This window comes from Triticum aestivum, chromosome 7D (assembly GCF_018294505.1).
Source record: "Triticum aestivum cultivar Chinese Spring chromosome 7D, IWGSC CS RefSeq v2.1, whole genome shotgun sequence".
NCBI classification, from domain to species: domain Eukaryota; kingdom Viridiplantae; phylum Streptophyta; class Magnoliopsida; order Poales; family Poaceae; genus Triticum; species Triticum aestivum.
Genome location: NC_057814.1, coordinates 521,641,798 through 521,653,297, shown reverse-complemented (window position 1 = coordinate 521,653,297; position 11,500 = coordinate 521,641,798). Strand labels below are relative to the sequence as shown.

The 11,500-nt window shown below is 44.6% G+C and overlaps 1 pseudogene; it reads left to right on the top strand.

The window, feature by feature from the left end:
* Positions 1–895: 895 nt before the first annotated feature.
* Positions 896–1,034, top strand: LOC123171720 (uncharacterized; annotated as a pseudogene).
* Positions 1,035–11,500: the final 10,466 nt, after the last annotated feature.

Genomic DNA, 11,500 nt, shown 5'->3' with positions numbered 1-11,500 from the left:
TTGAACTACGAAGGTGGCTGAGATGAATGCCCAACTAAAGATGTTCAGAGAAATAATTTGTTGATGAACAAGTAGAACTAGTTGATTCTTGTTAGAAATATTGTAACAGAATAGTAGATAGAGATAGGCTTGTACTGCACGTTTTGTATCTTTCATGTTTATCTTTCTATCTCTATCTCTCTCATTGTAATATGGTTGGAGATCCTTCTCCTTAACCGCACCATGTACATGACCGCGAGATCCCTCTCGCTCAATCAATATAAATAACGCGGGCTCCCATGTTACGGGAGTTGAGACGCTTCATTATTCTTTCATGGTAGTCAGAGCCTTCTTCTTCCTCTACATCTAGCTCTCTATCAGATCAACCCTAGCCGCCATCAAACAAATCTCTCCAGATCAAAACCAAGCCGCAACCATGTCCTCCTCCAGCTCGAGTTCCTTCTCTGGCCTAAACAACAATACCTCTGAACCCTTGAGCCGCACCAACTACATCCTATGGCGTGCCCAGGCTCGCTCTCAGATCATGGGGGCTGGCCTGTATGGATACCTAGATGAAACAAACCCCGAGCCCTCCAAAACAATTACAGCAAAAAACTCTGAAGGTAAGGAACAGCTTGTTCCGAATCCTGCCTACACCCCTTGGTTAATCCAAGACCAACAGATTGTAGCCTATCTGCTGAGAAACCTCTCCAAAGAAATTCTTGTGCAAGTCGCCTCGATGGAGACATCCCGTGCGATCTGGACAGCACTCTCCACCATGTTTGCCTCCCAATCCAAATCCCGTGCAAACAATCTCAGAATCTCCCTAACCAATGCCCACAAAGGCTCCCAATCTGCTGCTGATTACTTTGGCTATATGAGATCGCTTTCAGATGAACTTGCTGCTGCAGGGAGGGGCATCGGAGAAGAAGAGCTGCTCTCCTTCATCATTGCAGGGCTAGATATGGACTATCAGCCCATCATATCCGCCCTCGACGTCCGCACCGACCCTGTCTCCGTCGACGAGCTGTTTGCCATGGTGGCGAACTTCGACCAGCGAGTCGAGCTCTTCCACGGCTCTGGAGCAGGAGGCTTCAAATCCTCGGCCAACATGGCTGCGAGAAATCGAGGTTGCGGCGGCAAGGGCAACAACCGTGGCTCGCCCAAACTCACCAATGGTGGTGGTGGCGGGTATCACGGTGGTGGCAGCAACAACAACAGCGGTGGCGGCAACGCCAACAGCAACTACAACCATGGTGGCGGCGGTCCCTTCTACAACAACAACACTAACCATGGACGTCCCTTCTACAACAACAATCAAGGGCGTCAGCGTGGGTACAATGGTGGCTACTGTGGCAACTATGGCGGCGGCAACAATTTTCAAGGGTATGATGAGTATGAGGGAAAATGTCAAATTTGTAAAAAAATAACCACATAGCAAAAGATTGTCGCTGGCGCTATGAAGAAAAGAAGAAGAAAGTTGCAGCAGCTGCAAACACGTCCTATGGAGTGGACACCAATTGGTATGCAGATACGGGCGCCACCGAGCATATCACCCCGGACATGGAAAGGATGACCATGCAAGAGAAGTATCATGGCCATGATCAAATCAACACCGCAGCAAATGGTCTAAGGTATGATGATAAGTCACATTGGTCAATCTATTATTAAAACCCCTCATCGTGATATTCGTCTCAATGATGTTCTACTTGTTCCTCATGCATCAAAACATCTTGCCTCAGTTCATAGAATTACTCTTGATAACGGTGTCTTCATTGAGTTTCATCCTTTCTTCTTTTTGATAAAGGATCAAGCCACGAGGAGGGTTCTCTATCGCGGTAGATGCGTGGACGGTCTCTATCCATTAATTCCTACACTTTGCAAGTTCAATAAAAGAGCCTTCGGAGCCATTAGAGTCTCTTCAGAAAGGTGGCATAATCGCCTAGGTCACCCTTCGTTTTCTATTGTTTCTCAGGTTCTTAGTAAGAATAATCTCCCGTTTGTTGGTGAGCATAATTGTGAAATTATTTGTGACTCTTGCCAAAGAGCAAAAAGTCATCAGTTGCCATATCCTGTTTCAACAAGTGTGTTTGTTAAACCATTGCAATTAATCTTTTCTAATGTATGGGGGCCAGCCCCTTCCTCTGTTGGTAGACACACTTACTATGTGAGCTTCATCGATGATTACAGTAAATATACTTGGATCTATCTCCTTAAAAAGCGATCTGATGTGTTCCAAGTTTTTCTTAACTTTCAAGCTCTTGTTGAAAGAAAATTTAACTGTAAAATTATAGCCATGCAATCAGACTGGGGGGTGAGTATGAGAAACTCAACTCTTTCTTTCAAAAGATAGGAATTTCCCACCATGTCTCATGTCCTCACGCACACCAACAAAACGGGTCTGCTGAACGCAAGCATCGCCACATCGTTGATGTTGGTCTCTCACTCCTTGCCGCTGCATCTATGCCGCTAAAATTCTGGGATGAAGCCTTCTTAACCGCGGTTCACCTCATCAATATCTTACCAAGTCGTGTCATCAACAATGAAACCCCTACAGAACGTCTTCTTCATGTCAAACCAGACTATGCTCCTCTTCGTGGTTTTGGTTGCACATGTTGGCCAAACCTACGACCTTACAATAACCGCAAGCTAATGTTCCGCTCCAAGCAATGCGTTTTTATTGGCTACAGCGCCCAGCACAAAGGAGTGAAGTGCCTTGATGTTGCTACTGGCCGTGTCTATATCTCAAGAGATGTTGTTTTTGATGAGACCAAATTTCCGTTTGAAAGTCTTCATCCAAATGACGGTGCTCTCCTTCGTCAAGAGATACTTCTCTTAACTCCATCCCTTACCGGTATCGATCACGAGGGTACAAATAATAGTTCTGACTCTTTTGTGACTAATCCTCATATTATGCCAAAGTCTATTGCTGCAGGAACAATTAATGATGATCAAAACAGAGTGCAAAACACCACAACAACGGGTCATTTTATGTGTCCCCCTCCAGGAAACCACGCGCCACCAGGTGGATCTCTCTCGGGATCTGTTCCGCTGCAGACGGCAGCTCAATCCACCTCGGGATCGGCCCCTGGCGTGCACTTGGCCGATGACAGCGACCGTGAAAGCGACCGGGCAGTCCCGCCGCACAAATCCCCCGGGCGGGTGCGTGCGTCTGTCTCACCCGGGCCCGCACCTGCCTCACCAGGGCCCGCCACCACATCGCCTGCGCCTGATCCTGCCTCGTCTGCGCCCAACACTGCCTCGCCTGCGCGTGTCTCGGGATCGGGTGTGGTTGCCTCGCCTGTGCGGTCCCTGACCGCCTCGGGATCGGACGTGGGGTCTCCTGGCGCGGATGTTGTGGGGGAAACGGCTGACTCTTCCACGCCAGGATCTCCTGCGCCGGACCAGCCTGCAGCACCTCCTGTGGGACTCCGCACACGTCTACAAAAGGGAGTTTCTACACGAGTTAATTATAAAAATTTCTCCAAATATGGATTATCTTGTACGACAGGAGAACCCAAAACTCTAATGGATGCCCTTGGTGATGATAGGTGGAAGGTGGCTATGAATGATGAATTTATGGCTTTGGAGAAAAATAAGACGTGGCACTTGGTTCCACCACAACAAGGCAGAAACTTAATTGACTGCAAATGGGTGTATCGGATTAAAAGGATGTCTGATGGCACTATAGATCGCTACAAGGCCAGACTTGTTGCAAAAGGTTTCAAGCAAAGGTATGGGTTAGATTATGAGGACACGTTTAGTCCTGTTGTTAAAGCTGCAACCATTCGCCTTGTGTTGTCAATTGCTGTCTCTAGGGGATGGAGCCTTAGACAGTTAGATGTTCAGAATGCGTTCCTCCATGGTGTTCTGGAAGAAGAGGTATACATGAAACAACCTCCTGGTTTTGAAGACAAAAATAAACCCTTTCACATATGCAAGCTGGATAAAGCATTATATGGTCTGAAGCAAGCTCCCAGAGCATGGTACTTCAGGCTCAGCATGAAACTTCAAGCACTTGGGTTTGTTCCATCAAAATCTGACACCTCACTGTTTATCTTTACCAAGTCACAAGTATCTATGTTTGTCCTTATATATGTGGATGATATTATTGTCACTAGCTCATCTGATGGTGCAATAACCAAATTGCTAAAGAATTTGAGTTCTGAGTTTGCTCTCAAGGATTTGGGAGACTTGCATTTCTTTTTGGGTATTGAAGTAAAGAAAAACAGTGATGGTCTTCATTTATCTCAAGCTAAGTATGCAACAGAGTTGTTGAATAGAATTGGCATGCAAAACTGTAAACCCTCACCAACACCACTCTCTAGTTCGGAGTGTTTGTCTCTGACAGATGGGGAACCTCTGCATCATGAGGATATCACCAGTTACAGGAGTTTAGTTGGTGGTCTTCAGTACTTGACTCTTACTCGACCTGACATCTCTTTTGCAGTTAACAAAATTTGTCAGTTTCTCCATGCACCTACTACCACTCATTGGACAGCAGCTAAGAGAATCTTGAGGTACATCAAGAATACGTTGACTGTTGGGCTCACATTCAGAAAGTCATCGTCTACCCTTATAAGTGCATTTTCTGATGCGGATTGGGCTGGCTGTCTAGATGATAGAAGGTCGACTGGTGGGTTTGCTATATTCTATGGTCCAAATTTAATCTCGTGGTGTGCAAAGAAACAGGCAACAGTCTCTAGGTCAAGTACAGAGGCAGAATATAAAGCTTTGGCAAATGCAACGGCTGAGGTTATTTGGATTCAGTCTATGTTGAAAGAACTTAATATCCCAGAAGTGCATCCTCCTTGTTTATGGTGTGACAATCTTGGAGCAACTTATCTTACTGCTAACCCAGTTTTTCATGCCAGGACAAAGCATATTGAGATAGACTTTCACTTTGTTAGAGAACGAGTTGCAAACAAGCAATTAGATGTCCGGTTCATTCCTTCAAAGGATCAGCTTGCGGATGGGTTTACAAAGGCCTTACCCACAAAAGGTTTTGAAGAGTTTCATCGTAATCTCAACTTGGTGCAGTTGTGATTAAGGGGGAGTGTTAGAAATATTGTAACAGAATAGTAGATAGAGATAGGCTTGTACTGCACGTTTTGTATCTTTCATGTTTATCTTTCTATCTCTATCTCTCTCATTGTAATATGGTTGGAGATCCTTCTCCTTAACCGCACCATGTACATGACCGCGAGATCCCTCTTGCTCAATCAATATAAATAACGCGGGCTCCCATGTTACGGGAGTTGAGACGCTTCATTATTCTTTCAATTCTAACTTTGAACTACTATGTAGTTGGTTCCTTGAAATATCTTTGTTAGGACTTGAAATGGTGAAGATAGGTAAACTTTCCTAATGAATCACAACCCTGTGCAGCCTAATATCAACACAAGTAAAATGGCCAGCTGATTGCACTGTGTATGACCTTCGAATTTTAGCCAAGAATTCTTCATAACCAGAACATACGTAAAACTTGCAGCATATATCGTGGATATGTGGCATGCTTGTCTTTGTTCGATCATTTAGAAACTATGTACATATACAATAAAGTGTGCAACAAACGTAACCTCGTCCCACACATGAAATGATTTTTTTTCTTCCGAAAAGGGACATATGAGAATGGTTGGTATTGCATATTAGTTCTTATGTACCCATGTCCTAGAAACCTGGCTTGTGTGCAGTAGAATGGAATTGGCCTTTCCACCTTGGAGGTGCTAGCACCTAGCATATGTGTGTAGTGTTAACGGACTGCAGTGGTGTGTAAACTAAAAGCACCCAGGTTCATTCGATGGCATCAGTGGTGTAGTCCGGCCATCAGAAAGTTGCTTATTTCGTCGTTCGATGTCACTTTCTCAGAATAAACACACTGGAGAAAATTTGGGGGTGACAAGGACTCCCAAATCACAATGTTAGAAAGGCAATTGATTTGGGGCAACAATTTACTCTTGCAAAGTCCTCGCCGGCACACAAGCCGTGTGGCCTATGATTTACCGCCCAACATAATTCATGTTAACCCAAGGATACAGTGAGCGAGAGAGAGGATGAACAATACTGACAGTTGGACGGTGTTTTTTGCGCTGTGTAAGTGTATGCAACTTTTATTCTTTATCTCTGTTTTATTTTTGAAGAACTCAAAAGTAAAAAAAAAAAACAATCCGGGTGCCTTATCCAGTCCCTCCGCGTCATCCCGCAGAAGTGGAGTCATGCAGATGCTGCATATTGTTTGTGTTGACCCCTAGTCACTCGACGAACACAGATTCTGGGCTCGCGGCATATGAAACATAAAAGCCTGAAAACTAGCAAACTAACTGAAACTATGCGACAAGGTTAACTGTAAACACAATGTCAAGCTCATTTATGATCCTCACCCGTTTGATGCTTCTTCAAGATGTATTGTCATTAGGGTTTTACATGATGATCGGAAGGATATTGTAATTCTTCAAAAATTCAACTGGCTTGGAGGACATGTCACCTCTTGAAATAGGCTTTCATCTCGATTTATAGATACGCCACACGACCGAACGATAAGGAGTGTTGAGAAATCCAACTCACAAAGCAGATACAAAATCCAGACAAACAATGAGATTAACATTGACCCTGCTCCACGCCACAGCTGAAGAAGCTTCGAGCCATGATCCAAGCCTACCCGAAAACGGCACCGTGTTGTGACCAGAAGAAGAAGAATCTATGTAACAAACTGATGAAGATACACAACTTCATTAACAAATAATTTAATGGTCAGAGGAAATAATTTGATGGAGTGATTTCCATGCCACATCAATCAAATCACCTAAATTTGTTATGGACATCACTAATCTTACATTGTCCCATAGTTTGCTAACCTGGGCCGACGACAACGACTCTCAAATCCCAGGCTCCCAGCAAAGGCAACTGATTTGGGGCTAAAATGTAGCGAGGTTATAGCTTCTTGCTCCCTATGTCATACAGTGTGTACCACACTCGTTGCATGCAGCTTACTGTTGCAACCTACTGAAACCAGAAGTACTTTATTTCAATGTTCAACTACAGTGTGTACCACAGTCGTTTCATGCAGCGAGATAATAGCTACTTCCTTGATGAATCGCAGTTAGGAGTCATAAAAAATAAGATCAGTCAAATTTCTTCATGCATCCCAATCCTAGCACCCTAATATCAACACACAAATAGGGTGTGTTTGGATTGGAGCCTACACCTACCGAACCAAAAAGTTGGTCGAGTGTGGACAGCTGTTTGGATGGGGATCAATATTTTAGCTTGCCCGGAGTCCCGGACTACATCAACTTCGTCAGTTAATTTTTACGCCAAAGAGTTGATGAGTTGTGTCCTTGTGGGCAGCAGAATGGTTGACCAATACTTTGGAGTGCCCACAGTAAGGCCAGCATCTAAACACACCCATAAAAGTGCATGATGGCTCTCTCAGGATATATGTATATATAAGTCCTTTTCAGTTATTTAGGAGCTACGTACGGATACAGTTAAGTCCACAGCAACCATAACTCACAAGGCACAACATGCCTCTATTTTCACTATTGAAATGTCCTTTAGATAGACACGGAATGGTTGGTACTAGATATTAGTTCATACGTGCATATTCAGTTGAAATATATACGAGCCTGATCCTAGAACTCGAGTTACGTGGTATTGATGGAATTGGCCCTCTCTTTTTTCTAGCCATGCTAAATCGTATACACATCCATGCATTTCCTTCTCAAAAAAGGAAAATGGTAAAGAAAGAAACAAGGTCCTACGCAGTTTTAGAGGCAACACATGCATTCACCATTCTGGAAGGGGCTAATGTGAGACGAAAGTAGCCTTTTTCAATAGGACAAAATTATCGTAGGGAATGACAACACGGCTAGATTTTGGGAAAATACGTGTCTAGGGGAGACGCCACTAGTCATACAATATCCAACCCTCTACAATATTGTACAACGTAAGAAAGCTTTTGTAAGTAAAATACTAGGATTGGTGCCCTTGAACATTCAGTTCCAAAGGTCCTTGGTGGGGGACATATGGGATATGGATGGCTACATCTTATGTGCAGGTTGATGGAGGTTAACCTATCTAATGATCCAGATACACGTCACTAGAAACTTTCGGTGTCACGGGTTTTCTCGGTGAAATCTATGTATCTAGATTTGATTGAATTTAGTTCAATCCCAAAATCGCTACATATTTGGAACATTAAGATTCCTTTAAGAATAAAGATATTTATGTGTTTTGTGCACAAGGAAGTGATTTTTGCTAAGGACAACTTGACAAAACGTAGTCGGGAGGGTAGTAAACGATGTTGTTTTTGCAATCTAGGTGAAACTATCAAACTTCTTTTTCTCAAAATGCCCACTAGCCAAGCTTTTATGGCGTGCATTACATGTGGCCTTCAATGTCAGTTCTTCTAATAGCCAAGTATGTTCTACACAGACTTGTACATGGTCGTGAATCCACAACAACCATCAAGTGTCCACCATTTATTTAAACCAGGGGTCTTAGGGCGCAATCCATTAATTAAGAAGGTAGTTTCCTGGTCAATTAATAGAAAACGAGGTGGAAACTGCCAAACCCTGCTGGCCAAGCACACACAAGAGACAACACAGGCACACCACTGCGAAGAATACCTTGTCAAGGTTGCATGTTGTTGTCATTCATTATGACTACCCCTTAGCAAGTGAATCCGACTTTACCGTAAACAACCACCGACCAAGCCCACAGCACAAAAGCCATGAGAAGCCACAACATCCATGCCAAGCAAAGCCACCCGTGTCAGCGACAGTGCAACTCTGATTTTGATGGCAAGCTGTGAAGGAGAATTATGCAAGGTTGTCACTAAACAAACCACTTGTGGTCCGTCAATGTCACCACCCAGACTCTGCCGCCATAGCTCTGACTTCACTACGACAAGCGACCCGAGACAATCCAATAGACACGCCGAAGAGTCAGACTACCGCAACCTCCGTCGCGACTCCAACATGGCTCACCCCCGACGCCGTGTCGTAGAAGCTCTCAAACCACCACCGGCCAGGAATTTGTGATCCGCAACGTCGTGCATGTGCAACGCGGGAAAGCGCAAGCAAGATCGGTGACCTTCAAGGAGACACCCCGAAGGGAGGAACAACATCCTCACCCAACCCAACACGAGTTTTAAGGCTTCCTGAAGAACATGGGCCATTGGATGAAGGAAGAGGAGATGCTCCACCACACCCTGTCTCCCCTAGGGTGCTCCATCGTCGAATCTTTCGCTTGGAATTTTCCACCCCAATACCCCCAAACATCTCATGGCGCAATGCCACTAGCCCGCAAACCCGTTGGCCCACACATCCAAAGTGACAATGACCCCATCACCATGCAGAGCCACCTCTCGTCTCCATCAAGTGTCTGTCATGGTCCTCTTTAATATCCCACATGCATCATGCTACAGTGGCTGTCCCCTTTGGCATATTGGTGGCTCGTGCATAAGCATGTGTTTAGCTAGTTTTCCAAAAGAGCAATTGTGGAGAAGAAGCAATCAGTCATGAGAAGAAGCTATGTATAACAAACTATATACACCCCTTAAAAAACTAATAGACATACACAACTTTCCCTATTTTGTCTTGATTTAGAATTGAAAACATTTTTTCTAGTTTCGTTCCTTTTAATGTACATGTCATCGATTAAACATACTAACTGATTCATAAGTCATAACTCAACAATTTTGAAAAAAGCTCATTTCGAGAAAATGAACTAATCAGTGCACCAACCAAGTCATGAATAATTGCATTTTGCAAGTCTGAATCTTTAATTGTTGATCCAGAAATATCTAGCTATTACTACTAAGAGATCAATAATACAAAGCCACATTTACAAAAGGTTGAACACTATTGATATAGCTACCGACTTGCGATCTAGGCAGCCAGATTACCCATCAGTGCCATAGTATTTGTAGATTATACAGAGAAATTCAAGTTGAATGTGGTCCTTTTTTATCGAATTCGCACGAGTGTGCGTATCATATTTTATAGAAGGAGGGGGGGTGAGAATCCCAACCACCGTTGATGTTATAGGGAGTAAAACGCTACAACATCAGGAACGCTTACAACTGAACACTCCACCCTCAGTATACAAAACGTGACTACTCGCTACATGCCCACCCTGATAGCAACTCAAACAAATTGTCCACTTCACCCTTCAATAGGCTCGCCTGCTGCCAAGCTCTTCCCTCGACGACGACTCGCCTGACCACCGCCGCCAAGGACGCGAAGCACCGTCGAAGACAATCACGTTCCTGTGCTGCCAAAGCTCCCAAAGCACGAGCATGGGGAGAGCCCTCAACTCCTTTGGCTTGCGCACGCCTGTCGTTCTCGCAACGCACCAACCCTGGAGGGTGTCCTGGGTCGTGGGTGACCACTCCGGTTTTCCTAAGGCCGAACATAGTGTTCTCCACACTGTTCTCGCGGATACACAGGCCAGGAGGATGTGCTCGATAGTCTCCTCCTGATTACAAAAAGGGCACGTATCTTGATGCAGAAGTCCACGTCGGGCGAGTCGGTCAGAAGTCCAGCACCTGTTTCTCATAGCTAGCCAGGTGAAGAAGCAGCATTGCAAAGGGGCCCGAGACCTCCAAAGTCCGCAGTTGATACCACCTCCCTGCCGGCCAACAAGGCAGCGTAGGCGGAGCGGACCGAGAATTGCCCGAGACCTCCACGCCTGTAGTTGAATGTGGTCCTAGCTTCTTGCTCAACAAGTCTGACAATGAATATCGCAGCAATGGCTTCCAGACATGTGAAACTAGAAATAATTAACTCTAGCTTTGAACTAATATAGTTTGTCTCTTGCAGCTCCTCTGTTACAGTCTGGATCCCTGCCAGAAAGGTCAAATTTCCTCATGCATCCCAAGCCTATGCAGCCCAATTATTGTTTGCGGGTTATGCAACCTAATATGAACACAGATAAAATGCCCGCCCTGGGTATAACCTCCAATTTGGTCCAAGGATTCGTCATGGCCGGAACTTTTGCAAAACATGGGTACTCTATATTGCACATGCATGGTGTGTGCTCTTTTTGGTTATATGTACATATAAGAGTTAAGTCTACAACTACCGTCACTCACAAGACACAACATGGCTCTTTCCCCACCGGAGAAGTGTTTATTATGAGGGCATGAAATGGTTGGTATTACGTACCTATCTCACTTATATATGAGCGAGCCTAGTCCTTAGAACCTGGCTTGTGCTGTCGATGGAATTGACCCTCTCTTTTTCCTGACCGTGCACAAGGAAGTGATTTTTGCTAAGGACAACTTGACAAAACGTAGTCGGGAGGGTAGTAAACGATGTGTGGCAGGGGTGCTTTTCATTATGTGTAAATTAAAAGCACCCAGATTTACTTGACGGGTACAAATCACTGTAGTAGTGCGGCTATCAGGAAGCAGCTTATTATGCCTAGTCCCATGTCTCTTTCTCACAACAAACAAACACACTGAAGAATTTTTTGGGGAGCGACAAGGACTCTCAAATCCAAATGTTAGAAAGGCAGT